This window comes from Ambystoma mexicanum, chromosome 1p, assembly GCF_040938575.1.
Source record: "Ambystoma mexicanum isolate Mex_15411 chromosome 1p, UKY_AmexF1_1, whole genome shotgun sequence".
Lineage (NCBI taxonomy): Eukaryota > Metazoa > Chordata > Amphibia > Caudata > Ambystomatidae > Ambystoma > Ambystoma mexicanum.
The window spans coordinates 833,787,731-833,814,729 of NC_090921.1; the positions used below are offsets into that span (position 1 = coordinate 833,787,731).

The window sequence follows — 26,999 nt, forward strand, 5'->3', positions numbered from 1 at the left end:
ACCAACCTAGGAATTTTACAAAGCATATCTTACACGCATGGAAGCGCAGATACATCCAGGAATGTCACAAAAAGTAAGGACAATACACTACGCTAAGATTGCCTCATTGCTATACACTCTTCTGGCAGATAAATATACAGGAGTTAAAATAAGAAATTTTTCTTAATTCATAGGTCCTGCATTCTATTGGAGGTGCTTACACTCGTTTCATTATGGAAGCCATCAGATTTCTATATCAAGATTAATCTCTTTGCTACTGACCTTTCTCACAGCAAAGGTAAATACAATCACCTTTAGCCCTATTATCCACATATCATTCCATCCTAGTTCACATAATTATGGCATGATCTAACCATAGCTCTTGTTAAATTTTAGGTATCCCGTACTGCTAACAGGATATCATCAAATGATCTCTCGAGATATATTCAGACTCCACTTTATTAACCCCAGACCACCATTTACAATTTACTTGTGTTAATACACTCAACTGCTGGACACTGGATATCACCATGGATATTACCTATCGAATATTATGTTTTTCTTGGGACCATGAAGGGAGTTCTATCTGTTTTAGGCAACTGTAATGCTCACATTAACGCATACAGCGAATTGGACATAGGGTTCCAACCAGCCCCTCTCTTAGTGGCTCAATTTCTTTAATTTATTTTCACTCTTGTCATGCATTATAGGAGTCACATTGCATGTTTTTCATTTAAATGTTGATAAAAAGTAGGAATATATTGGTCAAGTAACTTGTGTCACTGACTTGAGCAATACTAATAGGAAACTAATGATTTTCTTTGTGTTACTTTCTCTCCCCATCCCCATTTCTTTTTGCATCACATTAATTTATTGTTTTATTTTAATTTTTTTACTGTTTGCTTTCTGATTGTTGGAGGTTTTGTGTTAATATGGCTCACCAGACTGTATATGTTGTAATTACACTTTGGACTTTTCAATTTAATGTATTTTCATTATCTATTCATTATATTTTCTCATCCCAACATCGAAAATATTTGTTTCTAATGTCTTAAATGTAATACATTTTTTCACTTTCAGTTCTGCTTTACTTTTTGATTCATGCTAATTTATGCTTTCTTTCATATGTTTCCAATGTGTCTTGTCCTACCCCTTCATTTATGATATTACCAATGTATAAACAGTATTTTGGTTGTTTGGCCCTGCCTTGAAAAGGACCAAATCGGTCGAATCCTTTAATGAACAAATGCGAAATTGGACACAAAATATCACATTGTACTAGTCTCGGATACTTGTAGGACAGCGCTTTATCCACAGATCGCTAGTCTGTTCATTTACTGCATAGGGTTGGGTAACCTATGATCTGATGGTAAAGCAGCAGTCCAGCTACATTAATTGTATTAGATAGAACATGTCCAGCAGTGGTAAATATATTCTAGATTTGCAAATAGCGCTCCGCTACCCGGATACCCGAACACCCGAACACAATAGTCCTACCAAACTACAATGATGGCTGGGGTCCACCCTAAACTGTTGTTCCTAGAGGGCTTTAGAACAGCATCTGAACTAAGTCATGTAGGAGCAATAGTGAGTAGAACTACAGTGGAAGAGCAGGACACATTAAGGAAGAACGCAAAAGGTGTCCACTCGAGACCAGCAAGTGCAGACAAGCCTGGATGGGATACCTTCCAGCTCGACAAAACTGTCAGAAGAGAGGGGGGGGGGGGGACATAGCCGCAGTCAGTCAGGGCAAAAACACCAGTGAAAGGAAGGAGGTTACAGAGATTGTGACAGTGCTTACAGTAGAGCGCAACGTGGATAGCATAGCCATCCTGAAGGACTCAGTCCCATTAAAAAAAAAGCAGACCCAGCCAATAACAAATATTCGATTTTCGGCACTAAGCGGAAGCTGAAGACAAGTAAGGAACCGGCAAGGACCTCAATGCAAAAACGCTGGCGCAATCTTAAGCATAGGGCCTCCCAGAAAAGAACAAAAAAATGTGCCAACTAATGTAAGCGATCCAAAGGAAAATTACAACTTGGAGCTCCCCACCGGCACTAGTTGTAGATTACGACCACTGCTGATGGTGGACGACCGAGATCGAGATTTGGGAGACGACACAGGAGAGTCAGACAAACATCACTGAGGAACGGATAAATCTCTCAGAATACTCAATAGGAGAGCCGGCAGTACTTAATTAGTGCCGGTGGGCAACACAGCACTCTTTTTTGGGCACCGGAACTAATTGCTGCTGCAGGCGCACATGCAATTATCTTGTTTGTTTAAGTTCGATAAATCATTGCGATTTATCTCGCGCGCTCTGCTTGCAGTTGCAGCCATGGCTGGCTGGGCCTGGAACTACAACAGTGAACCACAAACAGCCAATGAAAACTAACATTCTGTTGTTAGTATGCAGTATTTGATAAATTCTGTATAGTAACACAGAATGTACAGTTTTCACTGGCTGTTCTGAGCCAATGAAAATTACATGGCGACATGTGGAGGTGGGTCGCATGGGTGTTGTTGGGCACAGGTGCTGGGCACACTTGCATATTGAGAATATTTGGGGTGGGAAGCAATGGGTCGGACTTCCTTTTAATTTAGAAGTAGGTTTGCTGCTCATGCTTTGCTTTGTAAGAGACGTGGGTCCTCTGGTCATGGCGACCCTGGGAATCAAGATGCACTTCAGTGAAGTGGTCAAGTGGCCACATGTTGTGTTGCTAGTTTTCCCAAGCAGAGGGGAGTGGCCTAGCTGTTCAAGCTGCCAATGACTTTATTGGTGGCAGCACCAAAACTGATTTGCATATGGATGTGCATGCCCTTGTGTAATAGCACAGATAGGTATAAAAAGGATAGGTGGGATTGTTTTCTGAAGCAATACCTGTGTTGACAATTTGAAAACCTTTTACCCATAGCTTTTAGTTTACTCTCTGCGGGAAAGAGGGTGGAGGGGATTGTCCAGCAGGGGAAGGGCATCACTGGATCAAAGCCATAGGGAAGACGCTTCATCCCAGTGATAAGGCCTGCAAGACAAATACATGCCCTGGGTTGAGAAGAAGGCAGGCATCTAGCAGGCCCGACTGGAGCTGGGTTGCTTGTGCTATTCGAAACGCCATGGCTAATTTGCATATGTAATGACACCGACAGGCTAAAAAGCAATGGTATAGAAAGCTGCCTAGGGTTAACACGTTACCATAATGTGTTCTTATAAGCACTTATTGCCGGCTACTTCCCTTGCCTAAACGTCCTGAAGCAACGCGCATCATTAGCCAATATTAGAACACTCTTTTATACCTAGAACATGCTGGTGCTAATCGTGGATGAATGGGTCCCTATAGCTGGCTGTTGCTGATCATGGGTGATGCATTGGGACACCTAGAACCTGCTGCTGCTGATGATCATGGGTGATGTGGTGGGACAATTAGAAGTCACCTTGCAAATCTGTGACAGTTGAAGCGAGCAACACAATAAAGCACCCTTGCTTTGAAAATGTCCCACCCATAAATTATAAGTAACGTCTAATAGCTTGATACACTAAAAGGTTTGCTTTGATGTCCTTAGTTGAATGTTCATAAAACCATACAACAAACTGGAGAACTGTCACTCTACCCCCATCTTCCCCTCTGCATTGTTGAAGGCAAGTTAAACATATGCCTGCGGGTGCAGTGATGGAGGTCAACAAAATATTGTATAACGCCCTTTCATCTTAAGTCCACTCTGCCATAGAAACTGGGCCCCGTTAGTAAAATGTCTCACTTGCAATACCTACATTTGGCACACTTTGTCCTATAAGGCTTTCTTTTTCCTACCCTCGCGTTTGCTGCACACAGTTCAGGGGGCAATGGGCATGCCTTTTGTGTGAACCCAAATGTCCCAATTCTGCCTTCAGCAGTTGAATTTCCTATTGAGCATACGAGGTATGACGCCAGCGGTTTACAATTTCATTGACTTAGTGCCTTTGCCCCCCCCTTTAGGTTTGCAGTGAGCGACTTCAGAGGATCATCGGGGTGGCAGTCAAGAGTCCGAGAGTCTCAGGCTGCTGTGTGGTACGCATCCTCGTCCCTGAAAACAAGGTAAGACTTACGTTATCAAGCATAAGTGGGGTGTCATTGTTTTACTGACTCAAGGAAAGTGGGTGTTTTTTTTTTTTTTTTTTTTTAAATGGAGACAGGCATGGGTACTACAATACAGAGAGAAATTTCAAAAATCGCAAAATTGTAGTGTTCAGTGTGGTGTGTTGGGGGATAAAACGAGGCAACTGGGCCTGGCATGCAGCCATAGCCATAGGTTTGCAACCATTTTATCAAAAACATTATCACTTCGAGGACATCAGGTATGGTCCAGATGTCTAACAAGCGTGGTCTAGAACTGTGTTCAAATGCACTCTTGCCTCTGGAAGTGCCGGAACCACTACACCTCCCATAACAATTGTTTTCCAACTTTAAAGCAGTACACTTCCTCAACCCATGAGTGTCCTTCCCCATCCATCCCACTACTAGCTTGTCCCAGCAGTTGCTGCCGCGCCAAACATGTGACATGGAGCAGCAGCAGTGTGATGGGCTGATCTAGATCTGAACTGGCCTAGGCCGCCCGCAATGCGTGCGGTGCCCGCTGGCCCCCGGGCCGGCATTATGGGACCAAGAATTTATGGGCCCTGGCACTTTTTTTTTACAAATTATGCATCGAGAGTCGGACTCCCAGTAGGATACCCCCAAACCGCCCCTTCAACCAAGCAGACGCCAAATGTAGGCCCCCAGCTCAAGGCCAAATCAAAAGACAAACGGCGTACGCAGTAACTCCAAACATCTGAACACTATGAGGAAAAAGATTGAGATTAAACAGACTTGATGGTAAAAAAGGGGTCGCGGAGCTGGTACTTCCACTTTCCACCGCCCTGGATTTTACTGCTGAACGCTTGTCTATAGCAGTAGAAGTTACTGAACCTACCCAGGCACCCTGCGAATACCCTGCGACTAAATTCCTCACTAGAGGAAAGGAGACTAGGGATAAACAACAGACAACAAGCTGTGGGAATCATGGAGGGACGGGGACATCCATCAACCCATGATTCAAACAAACTTGCACAGTGCAGGGCCTCAATAGAGGGAGACCTTAAAACTAGCCCTCATCTGAGGATGCCCAGACCGGCCTACGAAAATTGGCAGCAAGTTTCAAGCAGGGAAGGAAAAATCGGGAAATCAGTTATATCAAAAGGCTCACTAGATTCCCATACTAACTGAGCAGGCAATGGAGGGACTGTGTCGCCAATCTGGTCCCCATGGTAGAAGAGAAGCTCAAGAAAACTTGTGTCCCCATTCAGTGAAGCTAGTAAGTTTGGTGAATACGGAAGACAACCTAATCTTGAACAGGAAGAGGATAATGGACCTCTTACAGTGCATCCCGAATATCTGCATCGGATTAAAGCAAATTACTTAAAAATAACAGAATTTGTGGATGAGACACGCACTGACAGCGTATACTTGCACACAACCTCCCCGGTCGTGAAGGGGATGTTGCTGGGAGCAGCCGAAAGTCTACTGATGCTGGATTTTGACATTACAGCCGTGACAGGAACAGAAGCAACCTATACTAGGGGACCCAGAAGGGCAGGCTCTAAGAGGCACAGAGTATCTGCTAATTGAGCCTGCTGGAGAATTAAGAGCAAAAACATAACAGCAGAGCTCGGAGTAGCGCGTCCTCAAAAACCTCTCCTTTAAACTTAAGAGCCCAGAACCAACTAAACACAAACACTGGAATTCAAAATTACAGCATCACAGTGAATGCAAATAATGGGAATGGCCTAAGTAGAGAGGTCAAATGGGCCCATAGTCTAAACCTGGGACCCTAAATGAGTTCTCCTGTTCATGGCCATCAGGAACCCTGGCTGATACTAAACAATCCAAGCTTGATGGCATCACTTGCCTGTACCAATTCAGGATGGCCTCATGGAAAATCAGAGGATTTGGGCACGATTGAAAGCAATGTGAACCTGGGAGGTTTTTACTTACTATGCTTACAAGACATGGTTACTCCAAATACTGCTCCTAGGTGGGTATTGCGTGACCTTAAATCCAGCCGAAAAAGGCCTGAAGGGGAGTCCAAAGTCAGGCCTGTTAACTGCAATCAGGTCAGGCAGTGGTCTTGGCTTAATTTAAGTGGTAAGCTACAACCTATATGCCCAAAGGCTCATCGTGGGCTGGGTCCCTCCAGTCGGCGGGCAGAGTCAAGAGGGTTCTTCCCACCTGGCCATTATAAATGTCTATTGGAACCCATCAGCTACATCGGATGAGGGATTTCTAGACATGGTGATCAAAATGAGACAATGCCTACATAAATCAATGCGCAGAACACAACAGCTGCAGGGATCTGAACGTGACATGCCTGATCAAGGACGTAAAGATTTAAAAAACCTCCAAACAAACAATTCGGAGAGGAGAGGAGAGGAATGGATATCAGTAATGGCCTCTAGAGACATGCACATGATGAATGGACACACGCCAGGAGATTTACCACCCAAAGTGATCTGGTCAAGGGCTAATCAATCAGCATTAATAGATTACATCTTCGTGTCCCGGAACTTCTTACAATTTGTCTCCTTAAGATCATAAGGACAACTCGCAGCGAACAGGACCCCGTTGAAATGAGATGAAACTTGAACGGAAAAACAAAATCAACTGAGAGTGTCTGGACCAGTGACTGTACACAATGGTGGGTTAAGACTGAAAATGTCGAGAGAGGCCATTGAACAACTAACTGTAATATTCAACAATGGCTCTCAGCCAAGGTCAGGAATTGAGGGAGCAAATGGTTAGGCAAAAGTGTCAAACCCAGAGCTGGCCTATAAGGAAAGTACTTCACACTTACAATGAACTCTTGGTTGCTAGGAGAAAAGCGATCCAAATTAGGCTTTGGCGAGCCAATAAGTAAAATAAATAATAATTTAAAAAAAATAATAAAAACACAGACAAGCTCCTGCAAGCCAAAATTGCTAATAACCATAATAAGAACTAGTTACAAGCACACGGAATGCTAAAAATAATCTGTGCCCGGATCTCATGTGAATTTTTGTCTTTAATAACCACCGACCTTGCGAATACAACAATACAGAACAACATCGCCCCAGAGGAAGCCTGGGTGGAACACCTCTGGTCCCTCTATGAGGGAAAGAGGGATAAAGCCCCGACTGACCTCCGGGGGCACCCTGAGCCAAGGGACTTCCCATGTGGAATAGAGGACATCTTGGGGAAATTGAAAAAAAAGTGAATGGCTCACGAGCCCCAGGGACGGACGGCCTGACCAACGCCATGCTAAGAAAAGATCTGACGCAATGGGCACATTTCCTCCATGTCTTATTTGACTGCATCGCTAGTACCCATACCATCCCGGTCTCCTGATGAAAGGCTATCAAGGTCCCGATTTTCAAGAAAAGCAACAGGAAAGAGCCCAAAAACTACCGTCCCATAGCCCTTCTGGATGTCATCGGGAAGGTCTTTGGCTCACTATTGCTTGTAAAGTTGCACGAGTGGCTCCATCATGAGGGCCTTAACGACCTCTTCCAAACTGGATTTGTCAAAGGCATCGGGACTGGTGTGAATCTGTTGCTCCTAAACATCCTAAAAAGTCTGGGACAAAAAATAAAACAGGATATATCTGGCCTTTCTTTGTGGCTTTTGTTCAGGCGTTTTACCAGGTGGAAAGTGGTCGCCTGTGGAACAAACTATTGAAGCGTAGCTGTCGGAGATCAATCCTGGAACCACTTGTTTCGCGCCATTCCGACACCAGTATGCAAGTACAACTAAAAGTCGGTTTGCTGTCTCAAGACATCCAATCTTACAGAGGTCCGAAGCAAGGATGCCCCCTGGCACCATCTCTCTACAATTTCATATCTGACATGGTAGAAACACTAAAAGTTATCTGGAGCTTTCTGCCTCGCATTTGTGGGGTGCCACTGAGTCATCTCCTCTATGCTGATGATTTGGTCTTAATAGACCAAACGCTGGTCGTTCTCCAAAAGGCAGCTGGACAGATTGAAGGAGTATGTGGAAATTAATCTGCAAATAAAAAAATCGATAAGACAGAGATTTTGGTCATAGAAAAAACAAAAAAGAAAAAAAAAAGAAATTCAATGGCAGGTGAGGGCATCCCAAATCAATCATGTTGATTTGTTTCAATATCTGGGAACAGGGATAAACAGCAACAGCACTGAAGCCGCAATGGTGGCATCTTTACGTCAAAAGGCCAGAACCCTGGCATCTTAAGCAACCATCTTAAACATCAAATTTGGCCGTTTCTCACTGATCCTGGTAGTGAACTTCTATACAATGAAAGTAGTCCCAATCTAGTCCCAATCTAGATGTATGGTTCAGAGGCAATACCTTTGATTCCTGAAACTGTGGCCATTACTAGAAGGTACCGTCTGGAAGGCTGTCTTGAAGGTTCCATCATTGACTTCAATACAGGTACTACGAAGTGAACTGGGCCTTCTATCATTGAGGGCATCGGCTGACTGGAGGCATCTCACACCCTACAGAAAATGCCTCTTGGGCTTGGGAATAACAACAACTGAAATTATCTATAATGTAATCACAAAGGGGTCAACTAGGGCACTGAAGGTTTAGGTAACATCAAAACAAATTGACAGAGATAGGATGTATAGAGGAAGATCTAGAATTGAACTCATGTTGTGTGAAAACCAAACTAAAAGGAGCAAGATTGAATAACTACAGACAACAAGGCAAACAATTATATATTATTCCAGCAACTAAACTATGAAGTCAGAGTCCTAGCCAAACTGCCATGTTATCTGGTAGAAGTCACCGGGATACATTTCTGAGATGATTGAATTGGTTTTTTGACAAAAGATTGTGACTGGAAGAATGACAGCTACAGTCCCTAAAGATAACTTAAGTCGCTTTTGTGGAAAGGAGAAGTTGTGTAGAATTTAGAAAACACCTCTACACATGTCAAGGTTAAGTTAGGACAAAGCACTTTGGTCACTTGACTATTGATTTAAGGTCCTTGACTCCAGAGAATTGGTGGACCCTGGTCCTGAGAGAGGAAAAGGTGCCGCTGGTATTGGCAGCAGTGTCATTCATTGAGGAAATCTTGGTGGAACACGAATGTGAGGGGGGGAGGGGAGGAGATGTTGGAAGTGTTAACCCCAAGTTAAATGTACTAACCCTTTTTCTCTTTTTTTCTGCCATTTCCTTTCCTCTTCTCTCTTGGCTCATCCTTGGGAAACTAAGGACTACATACAGGTAGGTGGGACAATCAGTTTGCAATTTGTTCTTTTTTTTTATTTCTTGAGCCCTTCTTCTTTTCTTTTTTACCTTCCTTTCCTCTCTAAACGTGTACTTCCTTAACCAACTAACCCTACCTGTATAAGACCCTTAACTGTAAACAAGCACAGATGTAATGCGCTCATAATACAACCAAGTACAATACCCAAATAGAACACTCCCAGAATGTGGGCACTGACAACACGGTTAGAACATGCATACATAAACAAAAATTCTCTGAAAGAAAAATGCATTCTCCAGCCCCACCCCCCCACACACACTACGAAAGGTAGACACTCTCCCAAACACAAACAAATAATTAGCTAGAACCCACCACAGGACGACCAGGGACCAAACTGCACACCTAGACCATATAATTCCAACCTTTTATTAAAGGAATATTTATAAAATCAGACGAACGAAGAGTAATCCTGGACCTTCCCCAAATCCAATAAGCGTCAGGATGTTTATCTGCCTTAATTGCACCTCACCATCTCTGGGAGGCCCCATAGGGTCTTCCTGGGAGTTCTGGCTGTAACACTTCTATTTAATTTCCATCTCGGCGTTGCAGGTGAGCGCGGTACTCCGGTGAGAGACTGCATGAAATGCCTCAATTTTGGCCTTTTGTGGCCCGGCCCGTTGCCGCCATGCCCGAAGCGTCCCTTGATTGCGGCTTCCCTTCCCTCCCGCCTCCCTGCCCACCCCCTAACCCCTATTGGTCTATCAAGGCACTTAAGCCACCTTCCCAGGGCAGCCCCTGCGGTTAAGGACCCCGAGGTGAAGGGCAGCTCCAAGTGTCTGCAGGTGTCTGCAGGGGGAGCAAAAGAAGCCAGCAGCCAACAGACACCAACAAAACTGTGTGTGTGGCATGGGTGGGGTCTAGAGCAATTACTCTACTCCAGAAAGCCCTCGCAACTCTACCTTACCTCTCCATAACGCAGACTGCCACAGAATTACACCATGCATACTAGAGAGTTTTGTCACCACCAGCCTAATTCCATTCTTGGCCTGACTGTAAACGTTTCATTGCATTACGCACTAACACACTAGCCAATGTTAACTAGTGCCACAACTATAGAGAATCGTCAAGATTAGCCTGCGTCACCTTTAGACAGGTGCAGCAATGTTAGCATGTACCACACTTAGATGGAATTCTTAACTTTAACCTGTATCACATGTAGACAGGACTGTGGGTGTTAGCATGAACCACACTTACATGGAACTGCGAATGAAGATAAGTGCAACACTTAATTGGAATCGTGATCACCAGCCTGGCTCACATCTAGATAGAATATTGAAAATTGGAAACAATGTTATAGTGAATGATAGCAAGTATCACACCTAGACATAATTGCAAGGACAGCAATGCCAACTAACCAATCCACTCTGCATACACCTCTCAAACTCAACATAAGCCTAAACCACAGCAATCCGCACAAACTTCACTACACTGCAACAACAAAACAAACCCCACATAGACTTGCACAACAGCACATAACCCAGCCGACGGACCCGGCAGGCTGAGGCTGCCATCAGCACATCACTGCTCTCTTGCACTTTTTCAGCCTACTCCCACTAACTCACCCCCCCCCTCCCTCTTTCAGAGCCGCCAGGGGACCACTCCGATGGTGATAGTGCGCAGTACAAATATCCTTTGAGATTAACATTGGGACACCCAGTTGTTTTATGGTTCAAAAGGGGTTCCCCCTCGTTTGTTCTCTGGACAGCAAGGGGTCTAGGGTTTTCAGAATCTTTTTACAAATGACTAGTTGGTGGCTTTCCGTGGATTTGTACCATAAGACAAACTAGCATATATCCCCCCTCAGCAGAACAAGGCAACAGGGAGAGATAGAAGGCTGTCCTGCATGGGGGACATCCGTCTTCTTCCCCTCTGAGCTCATCGTATCCTCTCTGGCCCGCTATTTTTCCTCCTCCCAACTTCTGGTCTTGCCAACAGCCATAGTTACGAATGAACATTTACATATTGCAGATAACATGTGCCATAACTATATGGTGCCCGATATATATTGATAAAGATGTCGCGTCATCACTATGATGAATGATTAAAAACAACCCAATATGGCGGTGCCCACTCAAAACTTCTTGTGCTCATGGAACTGCGCCAGATGAATTCCCTCTGGGAGCTACCCAGCATACATCCCAGTATTTGAAAAACATTTCGAGCCATGCGAATTTAACTGTCAGAAAAGAAAATCAGACCAAGCCAGAATCCAGCTGCTTAAGTTCCCTTGCCTACTGCATTGCATGATCTTTAAGGAGCTTTGGCCATAATTCTAGGCATCTTGGAGTACGTTTAATGAATAAACTTGTATACTAGTTATTGCTGAAGATGCAGAGATAAATGACAATCCAATTTTATTTGAGCAATTAAGATTGCGCCCGAGAATAACCAGGTTACTCACCGTAGTAGCCACCTTACTCCTAGTCCATAGTCCCCTTTCCTCCATACTTATAGGACATCTCTCCGTCCTGTGGGAAGGGACCGGAGCACTTTGTAAAAAGCATCCAAAAATTTTGCAAAAATGTGTCCTTCCTCTCTTTGTTGCGCAGGGCCCGGAACGCGGCCGTAACCCCGCCCAACTTGGCTCCACCCCGCGCATCACCCATCAGTCCTTTTCTATCGCCAGGTCTAAGACCTATTAGCAAGAACAGATGAACCTAATTAGAGGGGACAGCGGGCGGGCGTATGGCGGAAAGGGAACTAAGGACTAGGAGTAAGGTGGTCACTAAGGTGAGTAACCTGGTTATACTCCTACGTCCCGTCCCCTTTCCTCCATACTTATGGGAGATTCCCAAGCACTCCTTACAGTAACTACGGGTGGATGGAAATGACCCTTACTGAAACAGGTTCTTCAGCACAGCCCGACCAAACTGAGCATCAGCTCTTGAGCTCATGTCAAGACAATGCTTACAAAAAGCAGATGGGGAGGCCCAAGTAGCTGCCCTAGTGATGGACTCCTAGGGGACATATTTCTGAAAAGCAACCGCAGCTGCCTTGCCCCGCACTAGGTGTGCGTGAATACCCTTCGAAGGCTTCAGCCCTTGGACGGTGAAAGACCCTGTAATGCAGGCGGCGATCCACCGAGAAATAGTCGCCTTAGATGCCTGCTTACCCTGAGGGTTACCAAAAGTCACAAACAGTTGAGAAGAACTCCTAAGCTTGGATGTTCTGTCCAGATAGAACTTAACAGCCCTTCTGACATCGAGACAATGCAGAACCCTTTCTGCTTCTGAAGTAGGGTTCGGAAAAAAGACCGGCAAGGAGATCGACTGATTCAGATGGAATTCAGATACCACCTTCGGCAGGAAAGCAGGATTCGTCCGTAGGACTTCCTTATCTTTGTGAAAGACCAAAAAGGGATGCTCCACCGACAAGGCCTGCAGCTCACTCACCCGCCTTGCTGACGTAACGGCGACCAAAAAGGACACTTTCCAGGACAGGTACTTGAAGACCACCGTGACCATTGGCTCGAAAGGCTTATGACAACGCCGTCAGGACTACATTTAGATCCCACGACGGGTGCAGACTGCAAATTGGAGGATAGAGGCGTGTCAAGCCTGCAAAATGCCTCTTAACCACTGGGTTACTCGGAGAGTAAGAGCATTGGTCTGTAGAAAGGTAAGCGGAACATTAACACCCGACTCTGCTAAGAAGGATACAAAGGACAAAACTGTGTCAATTGTAGCCCCCTTGGGTCCAACTGCTTGTTTAAACACCAATGACAGAACCTGAGCCATTTGCTTCTGTAATGGGACCTAGTCAAGGGTTTTCTGGCTGCCTGGATAATACGCATGTTATCCGTAGACAAGTTACGATGTTCTAAAGACTTGAACTCAGGCACCATGCTGCCAAGCTGAGCGATTGTGGGGAGGGGTGCCAAATCTGCTGTTCCCCCTGATGAAGAAGAACGGGGGTCACTGGTAACCTGATCGGTGGATACACCGACAGGTATTGAAGTTCTGAGAACCAAAACCTGGCCAGCCACCACGGGGCTATGAGTAGAAGGGAACAGTTCACAGAGTTCTTCAGCTTCCAAATTGCTCGGTAGAGGCATGGGCGGGAAAGGCGTAAGCTCTCATGTTGTGCCATGAAATCTCGAGTGCATCCCCCAGAGAGGAGGCTCCCAGCCCCCCTCTGGAGGCATACTGAGGAAGCTTCTTGTTTACCGCCGTAGCGAAGAGGTCCACTTCCGGTGTGCCCCAGTGCAGGAAAATCCATGAGAGGACCTCCGCCTTCAACTCCCACTCGTAGCTGACCACTGTCCGCCGGCTGAGAGCATCTGCTGTGACATTCAGCTAGCCCGGGATGTGCACTACAAGCAGCTAAACGCCATGAAGCACCGTCCACTCCCAAATCTGGATGGACAGGTCCACGAGAGGGGGAGAGTTGGTTCCCCCTTGCTTGTTGATGTAATACATCAACACCACATTGTCCATGCGTATGCGGACCACCTTGTTGGCTATGATCGGTCTGAACGCCCTGAGCGCTAGGAAGATCGCCAGAAGCTCTAAATGATTTATGTGGAGGAGCTTGTCCTGAGGCGACCAGAGATCCGAGACCTGAAGAGGATCTAAGCTCGCACCCCACCCCAGGAGGGAGGTGTCCGTCGTGATCGTCACCGTAGGAGCTGGGTCCTGGAACCCTGCATCCACCAACAGGTTGCTGAGAGATGACCACCATTCCAGGTCCACTCTCATGGAAGCCAGAATCATTATCAGCTTGGGTCCACAGCCTGACGCCAAGAACTCCGAAGAGTCATTTGAGTCCGCGTCATCTTGAGACGAGCAAGAGGAAGAGCCAACACGCACAAGGCCATGAGGCCCAGAAGCCTCTGGAACAACCAGGTTGACATGCTCTCCTACTGCGCAAACATCTGACACGTGGCTAACAGATCCGCCATTCTGTCCCCGGTCAAGTACACTCTGCAGTCGATAGTGTTCCAGCGAAAACCCAGGAAAATCAAGTCCTGCGAGACCGTCATGGAAGATTTCGGCCAGTTCACCGTCAGCCCAAGATAGATCAGGAGCTGAAAGAGAGACTGAAGATTACCTGCTGCTTACAACGGGCAAGGACTGCGTAAGAGCCAGTCGTCCAAATACAGATACACATGGATACCCTGCAGACAAAGATAGGCCGCAATCACCGACATCATCTTCGTGAAGACACGCGGCGCAGAGCTGAGGCCAAAAGGAAGCACTCGAAACTGGAAGTGCTCCTCTCCCAAAGAGAAACAGAGATATCTCCTGTGTGGATTCCAAATCAGAATATGCATGTACGCATCCTGAAGATCCACCATGCTGAGCCAATCGCCCATCTGCAAGGAGGACCGTATCTGGCTGGGCGTGATCATCTTGAATTTCTCTTGGGGTAGGAAAAGATTGAACTGGGAAAGGTCTAGGATGGTGAGCAGGCCAGCCTGGTTAGGTTTGGGCACCTAAACAGCCGGGAGTAGAAGCCCTCCCCTCGCTCCCCAAGGGGAACGGGTTCTACAGCTCTGAGGTCCAGAAGTTTCTGAACCTCGGCTTTGAGGGAGGGGGAGCCCGACAGCTGAAAAGGAGGGTTGAAGGGTGGGGCAGGGGTAAGCGGAAGCCCGCCCGAGCGACTGACAAGACCCATCTGTCTTCGGTGATGGTCTGCCACGCCTACCAATGAGACGCAATGCGTCCTCCCACCGGGGTCTCGTGTGAGCGCGGAGAACCCTCATTTTGAAGGTTTATCGGTGGTGTTGCCATCTGAAGCTGAGGAGGAGGCTGAGGAGCGGGAGAAAAGCAAGTCCGTTGTTGCCTCCGGCGGTTAACCCCCAAAGGGGTATCCACTCTGCGAGATTTCCAATCTAGGAAGCCCCTAAACCCAGATGAGGGTCAACTTTGCGACAACGGTCTCTGGGTTTTAAAATGGGTTTTAACAAGGACCGACAAGGACTTAGCTGTCCGAGTGCAATCCTTCGTCTTGGTCAGCTCTAGATCCGTTGTAGAATGAAAGAGCTCTTTACCATCAAGTGGAAGGTCCGACACCTGTCCTGCACTTCCTTTGAGAATTTGGTGGCATGCAGCCACACCTGTTGTGAGGTAGCAACCCCCAGCGAGCTGAGGTGTCTACGTGATGAGCCGCAGCCTCCAGGAAATCCTGGGCCAAGACCCTGGTGTCAGATAATCCCGCTTTAAAGTCTTCCAGCTTCTCGACCGGGATGAGCTCCTCAAACTCCGACAGACCTTTCCACACCCGCATATTAGCCCCCGCTAACACCAGTTCGGCATTGGCCTGCCGGAGCTGCAAGGCCAAGTTGGCGAAAATCTTCCTCCCAAGGGAGTAAAGGGGCTTGTCCTCCTTTCCCAGAACCTGAGTAGCCGTTGTGGAAGAGGATACTGCAGGCCTGGACTGTAAAGTAGCTGCGGCCACCACTGTGGAGGAGGGGGGGCGGACAAGACGACAGGGCCACCTCTTCCGAAGAATGCAGCCTGTATCGCGCGTCAATTTTCTTATTGACGAAAAGTCCAGAGTGTGGATTTTCCCAGACCCTGCGGACCTCGGCCAGAACGTCCTTCTGCAAGAACAGGCCGGTACGCTCCAAAGGAGACAGAATGAACGCCCCAGAAAGCACGCCCACCTGCAGAGCGGGTGCCTCGGGCACCGGAACATCCAAGAAGCACATCATGTTCAGTACCCGGTCATGAAAAGCTCTAATCCATTGTGCGGAAGGGGCATCCGAGCGTTCCAGTCATAGACTGGCCGATAAGGATTAGCACAATGAACCCTGTGGTCACCTAGAGCGCCAAGCCCTACACCTGACGCCGATGGCGTAGTTGTAGTGGTAGCACCCAAAATGGCTGCCGCAGTCGTGGCGGGAACGGTCACCATTTTGTCATCACCTGAGGGGAACTGCGGCACGTGAGGAAGTAAGGCAGAGGTCCCAGTCGATGGATCAGGGGTCTTAACTTTAGCCTTAACATAAGGAACCCCGGCTGAGCCGGTACTATGTGGCCTGGAATGTTTCTGCGACATACCAATCACCAAATCAGCCTTCCCAGGAAGGACCTCGGCACTGCCGGTAAAAGAAGAACTTTCCTTGTTTGCCCCCTCAACAGAACTGGCGTCGCCACTAGAGCGGGAACAGTGAGAAACAACCTTCACCGTTAAGGCCTTGCCACGCCTCTCAGAAATGTTGGTAACTTTAGCCTCTGTGCGAGGGACCTCGGACCCAGGTCCGGTAACAGCCTTACTAGCGCAGGCCTCGAACATCTGTTCGGTAACACCAAGCCCCGCCAAGGCCTTAGGGTGAACCCCGGTCTTATTTTTGAGGCAAGCCGACAGAGGGGCCTCAGAGTAAGCTCCAGTACCACACAACTCAGTAGAACTGGGTCCTAAGCAGCCCCCCAGGAGGGGCCTCTGAGTGTACTCCGGTATCCACAGGCCCCTTATGGAGACGCTCAGAGAAAACTCTGGTATAAATATTAGGCCCAACGGGCACCTCAGGGCGAACCCCAGTGACAGAGCGATCAACGCCCCTCTGGGCCCGGGAGGAACCCGGAAAGGTGTCTCCCGGCCGGGGTGCTCTGAAAAGTAAAGAATCTACCGGGCGTCTCTTCTTTTCGTCGGCGAATGCTTGAAAATGCGAAGGAGGAGTTCGTCGGAAAACCTCCTCCCACCGCCCCAACCGACGCTGAAGAGCCTGGACCGAAAGGGAATCACAGTAAAAACAGAAGTCCCAACGGTGATCCGGACCCAAAAACTCTAAACAAAGAGGATGGAGATCCGCCCTCGGAAGCGTCGGTGACACTGGAAAGTCTAGTTTGAACGACAGACCGACTAGTACACGATCGCTAGCGAGAGCCAGAGAGGAAAAAAAGGAAGAAAATCTTCCGCGGATGCACGTGCGTCCAGTCCCGAACGAGCAGACAAAAGGATTGATGGGCGATAAGCGGGGCGGAGCCAAGGTGGGGGCGCGGTTACGGCCACGTGCCGGGCCTCGCACAAGAAAGAGGAAAGACACATTTTTTGCAAAATTTTTGGATGCTTTTCACAAAGTGCTCCGGTCCTGTCCCACAGGACGGAGAGACGTCCCACAAGTATGGAGGAAAGGGGACGGGACGTAGGAGTAATAAGCAATTAAGGCGCCATCCAAACCAACTAGGTTACTGAATAGATTGAACAAGTACCTAACTGGTCTTTCCTAGGTTTCTACTGAACAAATAGGGGAGTATATACTAATGTGCTCTCCTCTTGTGTTTTGCAGCGTCTCTAGCAGGTCAAAGTCATAAGAAAATTGACAAAAAGAAAGACAAAAATGAATATTCCCCCTGAAGAACGTGCAGAAATGAGATGCATACAGACCTGCAACATGTGGGCATGTAGGGGGTAAAAGATACCGCTGAAGAAAGGGTGGAGTTCGTTTTTGACCCAAAGTGCTTTGATCAGCCAATCTGTGCTTAGTGGAATTTAAAGCACTGTGCTTAGTCTGCCTTTATGAGATCTTATGTTGCACATGATTTCTCTAATGTAATCAAAACTTAGTAATCCACTATGGTGTAAGGGATCTACATATGTGAGTTTGTAAATTAATTGTGGAATTTTTCTCACATTTTTTGTATTATTGATTTTAAAAGTATCCAATGTATTTTAGTACTTTAAAGAACATTCAATTAGATTTTTGGAATGTGATAACGATTACTTCTGTTTTACCCAACACTGGACAACCAAGAATTAATAGTTTTTGTCCTGGACACTTCTTTTCCATAAGATGGTGTAGCGTATTAACATTAGGAAGAAAAATATAACGAAAATAGGAAGTGTTTCCTCGTTAAGGTATCCTAAGCAGTGCTGAAATCCTTTCAGTACTTGTGTTGTTCTTTTGTAAACTTGCACTTTATCCTAGTAACAAATGTAGACACTGCACTCAGTGGTGACGACCAGCGATACAACAGTCACGTAGCAACCAATCATGCATGCATTGCACGTAGAGCAGTCCATTACTCAAAGCTGCAATGACGGGGCCTCGCGTCCCACCACATCTCACTTATACAGTGCTGTTAGGGAGTATTCTCAGAAATGTGCTAATTGCCTCCACCTTAGAGTCCCCCACGAACTTTGCTGGATTTTGAGGACTTGATTTTTTTTTAACCTGGAGAGAGTGAGGCCCTTTTTCCACACTCTCTCATGTCTCTTAATGTGATTTTGAACTCGGTTTCTTTTGGTTGTGGAGTCTGACAAACTCCATAGGCATCATCTTTTACATTGTGTCACACAGCAACTTCAGTGCAGTGGCACAGGGAAGTCTTTCAGATTTCCCAAAGATTTAAATACCTTCTCAGGGATAAACTGCTGTTTCCTAGAGTAGTAAAGTGAAACTGACTTTACTTACATTTGTAACTTTCTAGACCCAGCACACACCATCTTACAATAGGGTGCAAGAAGGGTTACCTAGTATCCCCTTTGTCTAGCCTCTCATGTAACATTTTTATGTTAACCTTTTCTCACTGAATAGCTGGTGGCAGTGGTTTTCGTTTTAACTACTGTGGTGTGCATTTACCGCAGGCTGCGTTCGCAGCAGCAGTGAAGCACCCCAGGTTGCCATTTTTGTCAAAATAGCCTGGTCTTTTTTCACCTTTTCTTTGTGGAAAGGTCCTTCTTGAGATTCTCTGCGCGCCAATCCAGGTTTGGTCCCATTGTTCGCTTTGGCTTTGGCTCCAGGGTGTCTAGGGTAGGCATGAAGTAGGGAGGTGCCCGAAACTCCCTGTGCTTAGTCTCCTAGGAAACCCAAATGCACTCTGTAGTGATTGGCCGGCTGACTGTCCAGCAAGGACAGCCACCCTGCTGGGTGACTAACAGCTAGGCTGGAATGAATGGGAGAGAACTGAATACAAGGTGAGGCTTTTGGCTTGGAAGGCAGAGTCAACCACTGGACGAAGGAACCGAATAAGAACTTGAAGAGGACACCTGCTGCAACTCCTGGACCGTTGGGTTGTCCGGTGAAGCCCTGCTGCTGTGCTGAAACTCCAAATTCGTATCGACAGAGAAGCCCCTGCAAGGACGACTTCTCCCCTTCAGTTGGTGGGACCAATCAACTCACATCCTTTACAGAGCTGGTTGAATTTCCACAGAGTTGCTGCTGGAAACTATAGCCAGGGAGAGGAACACCAGATTGTGTGTGTTGCTTTTAAGTTGGCCAAGAGATCCAGGAAGATCCTCCGGACTCCCAGGAAGTAGGACTGACCGAGCCTGAGCCCCCTCAACAGAGTGCGGGACCCCAGAAGCAAGGAAAGTCCATCTCGACAGCCAGGAACCACTATGTTGCTATTTGCGGTAGTCACAAGGAGCTGAAACACCAAAGTGCCACTTGGAAAGATTGCCGGTTGCGAGCGTTGACCATCCCATTGCAGTGCAGGAGTCCCCAGAAGCCCTCCTTCTTGTCCCCACGACTGAGGCCCAGGAACAGCGAGATCTGCAGAGCTGCACAGGAACAGAAGTCACCAGCTGCACTTTTCCTTCAATACAAAAGGTACTGTAAAGTGTGAGAGAACTTACCTCTTATTGTAGAGTTGCTTGCATCTTCTACCACTCACAAGTCTAAAGAGCTTGTAGCCCTAACTTTTGATTCTTCTTTTCTTTAAAAACGTCTGAAACATTGTGCAAAGGCTTGTTCTACTGACCTATCCGAGGTGCTTCATCCTATATAAGACTTTTGCCCATTGACTTTGGCTTAGACCAGTGAAATGGACTGAATGACTCTGCTTAGAGGATCCAAAAGTATTTGCCTGCTTAAGAATATTTGCGGTCTCTTGTTGTTCTAATAACCTTTTCCTTTTACCAAATTCGAACAGTGTTCTAAATGCAAACAGTAAGATAGTAATGTCCCCTGCACCCTAGCTATTGAAGTCACCTGTGGATGTAGGTTGTGTCTGTGGGCCATCCCAAAAGGGTCTTTACTGATTTAGAAACTAATAGTGTACAGTTTGGAAGTGTATGTGTGTGTTGGTTTTATATTGCTCACTTCAGAAGAAAGCTTATTCTAACTGACTGATAAATTAATAATTGTTTATTCAAGAAACCTTGTGTGTAAGAGTTTATTTGAATACTTGTCACTGAATCTCTGTAACTCCCCTACAGCTCACATTGACCCCTCTCGGGATAAACCTGGCTGCTCAACAACTACCAAAACTGTGTAGTACAAGCTTATACCAAAGGTTGGGTTTCCTATACCTGTAGTTAGAGTTGTTGTAGTGCACCCAAAAGGTACTGCATACAAAATTTCCTTAACACCCGCACTGTAGCTGGGCCGGTAGGATTTCTAAGAGGCAATGCGCTTGCCTTGGAAACAGGAAGACGCAGAGCAACACAGGTTCCGTCTGCGGGTCTGCGCTTAGAAACCTCTGGGTATCAAGCGCGTTATAAATAACCAATTACAAGCTTGCGGGCAACTGTATAGATTGGAGTAGTAAATTCAAGAGGAGTCTTTCCGAAAAAGCAAACTCTGCACTGGAGTCCAGCTTTTTCACATGAACTCTTCTCAATTACCTTAACAGTATGCTCCTTTAGCCGCCTGCTTACACTCTAGTATAGTTTCTCACACTGCCCTTAGCACAACACAATTCCCAATATATACATATAAGATATATGTTCACAAATATTTATACAAGCTGATCAGCTCCTTGTCCCACAAAGGTTTTCTGCTGGCCTTCTACAAATCATGTCTCACTGTGCCCAAATTGGCCCACAGCATTAAACCTGCTTGCTCATGGTTCAAGATGAAAGGCAGTTAAGAATTCCACCCTGATTCTTCTTAAACTCAATGGAGGATAATTGCACCAATCAGTTTCCTCAACCACTCCCTCCATTTCGTAAAGGGCTCAGATCAGTCCCCCAAGAATACACAGTCAAGGAAAGTATACAAGTGTGAAGAAATTCCCACCAGTAACATTCAACCTACCCAGCATCTTTCACATCCTAAAGCCTCCACTCCAAAGCATCCTCCCACTATGGTAGTTATTTATTTATGGAGCATGAGCCTAGCATAGAGAAGCAACAGAGCGCTTTACAGAGGTGTACAACAGTACAGATGCATAACGGAGCACTTCTCAGAGATAATAGATATACAGCGGGGGGTGGGGGTAGGATAGAGGGGCAAAGAGATTGGGTACAGCTGTACAGGGTTGCCGGGAGAAGAGGGGCATACGGCATCTGGAGAGTCAGGTGGCACGGGGGGAGGGGGGAACGTGATGGCCCAGGTGTTGAGGAGAGACTACTTTAAGAGGTGGGTCTCAAGTTATTTTCGGAATTGTTGGAGCGAGTCGGATGTTGATGAGGAGGAGGTTCCATAGTCTTGGGGCATAGGCAAAGAAGGCTTGTTTTCTGGTCCTTTCCTTTTTGCAGCATTGGATTTCAAGTCTGCACGTGTCCTGGCTTCTGGTGGTGCATGGTTCTCCAGAGATGGTGAATTTCTTAGGGAGATAGCTGGGTGACTTGAGGGCAACTGCCTTCTAGATGATGCAGTGATGTGATCGTATCTGCGTAGACTCTTGATGAGGAGTGCAGCCGGGTATAGGACACTTCTCAGGGGCACAAGCGAGGATGACTAGAGGCCTTCAAGGAGGGCATTGCCCCCATTTAGATGGGATAGGACCAGTGCTTGAACGGTGGATCTAAAGTTGGACTCTGTACCACAATCACCCTGTGAGAAGCACACACATGGTAACAGGACCAGACGGTTGCCCATTGAGAGAAGCCTAGTGTTGGGGACCCGAAACATAGAAGAAAGTCACTCACTGTAGCGAGGAAAGGATTCCTAGTCCATAATGCCCCTTCCTCCATTCTTGTGGTATGGTCCATGCTTCGGGACGGGACCAAAGCATTTTTTGGTAGCACCCCAAAAAATTGACCTATTTTATTTTTAAGTGAGGCCAGTGCGCATACAGCACTAGCCACGCCTTCCTGAGCACCGCCCAGCGCATCGCCCTTTAGACCTTTTCGATCGCCAAGATCAGTAGACGATTAAGCAGCCAAATTGTACTTTTTAAGAGGGCAGACAGAGAAAAGAAGACTATGCACTAGGAATACGTTGATTACCACAGTGAGTAACTTTTTCTTACTCGTACGCCCTGTCTCCTTTCCTCCATACTTATGGGAGATTCCCAAGCAGTAGGAGATTCCCAAGCACTGGTGAATAGAAAATGGGTGGATGCATTAAACTCCCCCAGTTAAAGAGGTTTCTGTGGACCGCCTGACCGAACCGAGCGTCAAACCTAGAACTCGGGTCAAGACAGTAATGTTTACAAAAAGCTAAGGGAGAGGCCAAAGTGACTACTTTGGTGATGGTTTCCCATGGGATGTACTTTTGGAAAGCCAGAGGCAGCTTTACACCAAGCTAGATGTACGTGAATGCCCTTGGGAGCCGGCAGGCCTTGTACTTACTGTGTGCTTCCGTGATAAACACTTCATCGGGAAATTGAAGCTTGAGAGGCCTGTGTTCCTTTTTTGGCATTACAAAATGATACAAAGAGATGGGAAGATGTCCTAAAGTTCTTTGTCCTATACAGATACAACTTATGAGCACTCCACTCATGTCTAGGTTGTGGAAGACCTTTTCTACATCTGAAGGTGGTCTGGAAAAAACACCAGCAAGGTAATGGACTGATTAATGTGGAACTCCGAAATGATCTTAGGAAAAAAAGAAGGATATGAACGAAGAAAACACTTTACCTTTGTGGAGGATTCTTCAATGCATAGAGCTTATAGTTCACCAATTCTTCTTGCTAAAGTGATGGCGGCCAAAAAGGCTGCCTTCCAGGTGAGGAATTTAAGATCCACATTCGCCATGGGTTTGACTGACTTATGATAAAGCGTGTTGCGCACCCAATTGAGGTCCCATTTCGCCCGACGAGGCTCGACAGGAGGAAAAAGATGTGGCAAGTCCTCAATATGTCATTTTATCACTGGATTTGTGAGGATGGACGAACAAGAAATCTGTGTTCAGGTATTCACCGACGGGTATGTATGGCAAGAGTACATATGAATGCCGTGGACGAGAGGTCTGACATAAAGTAAGGGACAGTGACAAGGGTCGATCTTTTTTATTAAGACACCAGTGACAGAAGCTGAGCAATGTGCTCTTGTGCTGCGAGAAACCAGAGGGTGTCTCACAGTCTAGTCCCCAGACTTCTCTTGCTCACCTGGAGGTGGGCAAGTGAGGTAGGATCACCTGGGTGAGGTGTCCTCGGAGAGTGGGGGTGAGATACTCAAATAGTGAGCCTCTTCATCCCTCCCTTTTCAACACCTTTACCCCATTCTATTTTTTTTTAGAATATTCAGATTTTCTAACCGCCCTCCGCTCTCCCACTTTCCTGCACAAATACTGAGCCGAGGAAGAGGAGGTCTGAGCGAAGAAAGACTTAACACTCGAACATTACACCAGATCTTTCCCATTAGTACAGTCAGGCAATTGACCACGATGCGTACACCCGATACCCATTGGCGTTCCCCACAGGGATAAAAGGTGGAGCACTGGGACACACTGTGAGCAAGGCACGAGAAGGAGCAGTTCTTCCAGGGATTCGGGGGTCAGGAGGGAGGCGAACAGTAGCAAAGCAGGTGGAGCAGGACGGCAGGCCGAGAAGCAGAATCAAGGAGTGTAGGGACCTTGGGTGCCCCGGGGAACGAACGTTACCTCCAAAGAATCTTGAAGACTGCACAAGTGAGCCCGACGAAAGAGAACTGCAAATCCTGCATTGTGTGCGAAAGATACTAGCATCCCTCACGGGTGAGCGACTGAGTTGGGGAGGTGAAGCAGCAGCTGTGGTATCAACCTTGGCTCCTAGATCAACGACTCAAGCACAGAAACCAGCACAGCCAGTGAGTTAAAGAAAGCTGTGTAAGGCCGGTCTGTATTGAAGATAAAACTTACAAGCGGCAACAGCGTATCACGAGAATGAAGGTTGTGCACATACTGAGAAGATGCAAGTGAAAGTAAAATGTGATAGCCGCCAAAGTATTGCTGAAGTGTGAATCGAACAGGTGAGACATGGAGAGCTAACAGTATTCCGGAATAGTGAAAGTGCCCAATTGAAAGTCTTGGTTTAAAAGAGGAGAGTGATGCAAGTGGAAAAGTAAAAAGCTGAGAAACCCATGAATGACAAATGTATCTGACCTCAGTGGGAAATGAATACGAAAAGTGAATTGTATTCGAAGTGGTCATGCTGAGTTATTCGTAAAATCCCTTGAACATTTGAAAGGCTTCGATGAGAAAAGCGAACTGTGAGCAATAGAGATTTGGAAGGTCCGAACCCGATCGAGGGAGACCTTAAGTGAACTGTGAGAACAAGTGGCTTACCCCTGGTAACTTTATTTCAATTGGATGTTCCTCCCACACATTCCTCATCTTATGATAATTATCTCTCCAGCTTCAGCTGCTTCGGAATTATTTTTTGACAGGGGGCACTGTGTGCCATCTCGTCGAGTCGGTTTCCCTCGAGGGCCTCCGTTCAACTGTCGACATCATCAGTAAATGTTGCGCATACAGTGCCCGGTGGATTCCCGCCCTCCTATACAGGAATTACCGGACATACCATAGACCGTAGGCTCACAAAGCGTAAAGTGTAAGAACACGTAAATTGTACAGCGGGGTAGGCTGAGAGGGGCAATGAAGAATACATGGGAGGACATCCAATCAAAATTACATTACCAGGGGTAAGTAACTTGTTCTTTGAATAGATTGTGTCCTCCCACGTATTCCTCATCTTAGGATAGACTGCCAAAGCAGCAACAATTTGGTGGTCGGAGTACAAGTTTTACATTTTTCCTCATGCATTTTCGTGGTGCCAGAAGCTCGCCTGAGAATGAGATCCCTCCAATGGGCTCTCAGGACTCAATGGTCCCAGTTTTCAGGCAGAATGTCAGACCACCTGAAAGTTCCGAACCGAGTCACTAAGGACCTTCTATGGTGGGCTTGCAAGGGCAAAGTTATCAAAGGAAAATGTTTTTGGCAGCCACGGCCGGGAATAACGGTAGTGACGAACACGTGTGGCGCCCACACCAACAATCTGACAATCAGTGGCCGTTGGTCTCCATCAGAGTCCAAACTACACATCAACCTTTTGGAGCGGAGGACAATCAGACTAGCGCCAAAGGCCTTTCTGACCTCTGTAAGGGGAAAGAATGTCCTGATAATGACAAACACTGTGGCCGTGAACTGCCGATATGGAGAGTCCTTATTGAACTGCCCAGAACCAGAGCTGCATTGCCTCTCTGCAAAGTTGTAGGGACCCTGCACCTCCTCTCTTGTTGAGGCAGTACATGGCCACAGTGTTTCTGTCATTATCAGGACATACTGCCAGCCGTAAACACTCAGGCATCCACTCTCTGATCATGCCCATCAGTAGGGATGGATGGGTATGCCGACTGCTTGGTAGATGTAGCAGCCTGAACCACCAAACTTTCTGGTGTTGGGTATTTAGTTAGATACGCTGTGTCACTGCTGGATGGTCTATTTTTTGGCAAAATGTTTATATACTGCAGCCGCAGTTTCTGGTATCTCCCAATTTGCAGAGACCCTTTTCTGCAATGCAGTGTGGAAGGGTAATATTGGATCCTTCTGGAGACCCTGGTCCAAGAGGTCAGTCATATTTCTTGTGCTTCTTCGACGGAACCCTCGATGGGCTAGGTTCCTGACTCGAAGCCCTCGACGATTTCTCGTCGGATCGAGATCTTTCTCGATGCAGCACCAGCTTAATGCTCGATTTAGTCTTCGACTTGGTTTGGGGTTGAATGACTGAGGTAGGAATATTTGAGGGAATGATTATTTTTACGAAATAACCTTGGGCCTTTTCTCCCCTGAGCATTTCTGACTTGGCCAAACCCCTCCCCACACTCCCACCCACACCGCTGGCCACACCATCTCTCACTCCGGCGACCAATACATACTCGTGAGAAAGGGTGTAACTGTAGTTGACCTAGACTAACATGGGGATGCGGTTGTATCCCCTTTTCTAACAAATCTCTACAGCGGTTTTCCGCCGCGTTGTATACGGCATCAGTTACCACGCAAAGCGCCACGCGCATACGTTTAAAGGTTGCTCTGTTCCCGCCCCAGATTTGTTTTCGATGGGAATTTAAGATGAGACGTGGAACAGTAACACTTCTTTCAACTAAGGAAGTCACTCCATACCCAGCTCCAGGTAACGCCTTGTAGACATAATTACAGTCTCCATTCAGGTGACGTATTTTCGATCATAAATTTACAGTATCGATACCTTTGTCGATTCATTACAGCCGCTTGCAGTTCTTCACGAGATGGGGCTACGGAATAGTTGAAGTACCCTACAATCTCTATATCTTTTATCGATTACCTCGATAGGTGAGCAACGAAAGCTTTTTAGCCCAGCGATCTGAGAGTGGGACCCAGCGCTTTATTGCGCCCCGGGTCCCATTCCAGATCGCAATTGAATTTACTATGAACATATGAACTTCTGCCTCTAGTCTGACCGAAAGTTGCAATTTTCTGTCATTTATAGGTTCAGAAAGTCTACAGAGTGAACACTTTGCGATTATTGACCCAGATCTTTGATCTTAAGTACAGGTTAGTTAAGTGATTGGCTAACACAGCCCCTAGTCTTGTTTCTTTTTCATGTTCTCTAAAGAAAGGAAGTAATTTGATATTATAGTAATATTACCTCCTATTAATTTTACAGAAGGAAATATCTGATATCATTACCTGAAGAAGGGTTAAAGTGAA

General features: G+C 46.6%; 1 protein-coding gene across 3 annotated transcripts in view; it reads right to left on the reverse strand.

Annotated features, from left to right (window-relative positions):
* Positions 1–26,999, reverse strand: part of RNF115 (ring finger protein 115) — an 809,324-nt gene that overhangs the window by 636,736 nt on the left and 145,589 nt on the right. The window lies entirely within an intron of this gene.